The 3,203-nt window shown below is 41.3% G+C and overlaps 1 pseudogene; it reads right to left on the reverse strand.

Moving 5' to 3' along the window:
• Positions 1–1,576: 1,576 nt before the first annotated feature.
• LOC119428007 lies at positions 1,577–2,821 on the reverse strand (annotated as a pseudogene).
• Positions 2,822–3,203: the final 382 nt, after the last annotated feature.

A 3,203-nucleotide genomic window follows, 5' to 3' on the forward strand; every position in this document is an offset into this window, starting at 1 on the left:
CCACATCAACTCTGTGGATAAATACATCAAGTTCACACGAGAAGATGTAAAAAATGGCAGGTTGGCTTTCTCTGATAGAGGACATTTGCAAACCGAGGTGTACCGCAAACCCACCCACACAGACCAGTATTTGCAGTTTGACTCCCATCACCCTTTGGAGCACAAGTTAGGAGTCATCAGGACTCTGTATCACAGAGCAGACAGCATCCCCACTAGCTCGGGAGCCAGGCAGAAGGAGAAATCCTACACAAAACAGGCTCTAGAGCAATGTGGATATCCTAACTGGGCCTTCCTGAAAGCAGAGAAGAAACCCAAACAGGACTCCAGTCAGCCATCAGGTGAAAAGGAGGAACCCAGGCCCAGACCAGTGGTCATTCCGTATGTTGAGGGGGTATCAGAGAAACAGAGACGTTTATTTTCTAAACATAACGTCCCAGTGGCTTTTAAACCCCAAAATACATTATGGCAAAAACTGGTTCATCCCAAAGATCCAGTCCCCCGGCACAAACAGAGTAATGTTGTGTATGCTGTTCAGTGTCAGGAGGGCTGTGATCAGTCTTACATCGGGGAAACAAAACAGCCACTGGCCAAAAGGATGGCCCAGCACAGAAGATCAACATCATCAGGCCAGGATTCTGCGGTCTACACTCATCTCCAGGCCAGCGGTCACTCTTTCAGGGATGAAGATGTTCACATCCTGGACAGAGAGGAACTATGGTTTGAGAGAGGAGTAAAGGAGGCCATCTTTGTGAAAAGAAATCGTCCATCATTAAACAGGGGTGGAGGCCTCCGGGTTCAACTGTCCCCCTCTTACAATGCTGTGATTGCTAGTATCACTCAGCCCTCTGTGAGTAGTAAACAGCCATCAGTGTGCTAATGATCCATTGTTAGGCTGATGGTCCTTCTTGAGCATGTGATCAGCTGGTTTTGGTTGTCAGCAGCAAACTGGTTGATCCACTCTGTGAAGGTGCTATTTAAGAGACTGAGCTAAAAACAGCACCTCAGACTGAGGAAGTCTCTCGGATGAGAGACGAAACGTTTCTAGATTTTTTTGCTTTGTTTTGTTTTTTGTTTTTTTGAATGTCCAGAGGACCAGATTGAACTTTTTTGGACTTTTTATGGATATCTTTGAGAAATGGCTTTCTTCTTGCCACTCTTCCAAGGTTCTTAAATTGCACCGGTCGGTGTATGGATTGAAACGTCACTCTTTATTCGGTGTCAAGTTTCAGTATTGGCTGTAACGTGCCACGTGGTTTCAGCACGCAGGCAGGTAAAACACCAGACATATGACAAACAGACTACGTGTTTACACCCAGAGCTGTATAGAGCTGCCGTACAGCTTGTATGTCTATGGGGCTGGTTACGCCCACAGACGGGGTTCACGTGTGCAACACGTGCGTTGTCAAGCCGTTCGACAACGCACGTGATTTTTTTAGAAAGGTACCCAGCCCTACAAATATTTGTTCCTTCTTTAATACTCTTTAAATAAAAATTATTGGAAAATTTAAAAGAAGATCGACAGAGTGGATCACTAGTACTCACGGTGCCCATCCACCTACACATTTTGTACACAGTTTTATTTTTTATTTTTAGATAAAAACATGCAAACACAAACCTTTTCAGTGCTGCTAATGTCACAAGTGATTCCTTTCAGAACCAGGTCCAATTCAGGTCTGTAACGGACCTTGTAGTCTAAAAACTGGAGCCTTCCTGCCTCCGGCCAGTTCTCTGAAGGCCGGCGCTCAGTCACCCACTCAGCCTGTTGAATAAAAGAACAAATAACAGCTTAAAAAAAATGCTGTTTTCAAATTCAGCTTTATGTCTCTGCCTGAATGAAGTGTCAGAGTGTACTTTTTATGATGATAAATTGAAAACTAACAGTAATTAAAATAAATACTCATTAAGTAACATTATTAATATGGCAATACCCTGGGCTGCTATAAAAAACTTACCTAACTTATATCTTGCCACAATTAAAGTGCATGCAATGCGTGTACAACATCAATTCAGGAAGAAAACAGGGTGTAGTGTAAAATGTCAATAAAAACAAAATCTCAAAAACCCTTTTTTATATACAATGGAATTGTGGTTGTATTAAACTACTCATGTAAAAACAGAGTGAAGTGTTATTAATTACAACATACCTCGTTTTCAATCTCAGAGTATTCACTCACTCTCTCCACAGCCACGATATTTGTTTCCAGCTCTGAAGTCATCCTCACCAGCCAGTTGAGGGTCTGAGTCACCTGAAAATGCACAACAGAAGAACAGTCTTTAGATGGTTAGCATGACTGCAATTCTTTTCTGTTAAATACATTACAACATCCCTTCAGTTAATTTCACAACAGAGTAATTAGGGGACTCACATTAAGAGCATATGATATGGATAGGCCAACAAGACCACTGTCGAGGGAGTTCCTGGAAATTACAGCAAATAGAGCAGAAAAAAACACCACCAGATTTCCTAGAAACTCCAGACGAACAGCCAACCATCTGTTGAGTGACCAAACGGGACACAGAAATATGCAAACATATAGGTAAGTTAACAAGAGGTTCTCATTAAACTGGAAAAAAAATTGTGTTTTATTGGTGGTCCATTAACCTACCTGTTTGACACAATCCATGGATAGACGCTTTTGAGGTTTTCGTCGATCGTCACGTGGTTGTGTTTAAGAAACCTTTCTTGGTGGTTGTAAGCTCTTATGACAGACAGACCAGACACAGTCTCACCGAAGTGAGAGTATATAGGAGAGCGAGACACAGAGTCCAGACGGCGCAACTGTCGTGACGTCGCAACGTAGAACCGCTAGATGTGGAAGAAAGTACAAAACAAACAAAAAAAGTTGATTTAGATTACATATTACATAACATATAACAATATGTATCGGTATGAATATTACAACAAATATCTATTCAGTCTTTAAACTGGAGCAAACATGAACTGTCTTTGGTACAACCCAGTGCCTGGTGAAGTGGTATTAGGAATATTAAGTATACTGATTAAGTGTTGGTTAAAAAAAAATATCCTTTCATTATATACATACAAAAAGAAGCCACACAAATACTACCTAAATTTCCTTGACAATAAGTACAAATATTATTATATTATAGTAGTCCCTCGTATATCGCGGGAGATCCGTACCCTGAAGCCCCGCGATAAGTGAAAAACCGCGAAGTAAGAATAGTAGTACAAGTAGTAAGTA

This window comes from Nematolebias whitei, chromosome 1 (assembly GCF_014905685.2).
Source record: "Nematolebias whitei isolate Nwh7 chromosome 1, NemWhi1, whole genome shotgun sequence".
In the NCBI taxonomy this organism is placed as follows: Eukaryota; Metazoa; Chordata; class Actinopteri; order Cyprinodontiformes; family Rivulidae; genus Nematolebias; species Nematolebias whitei.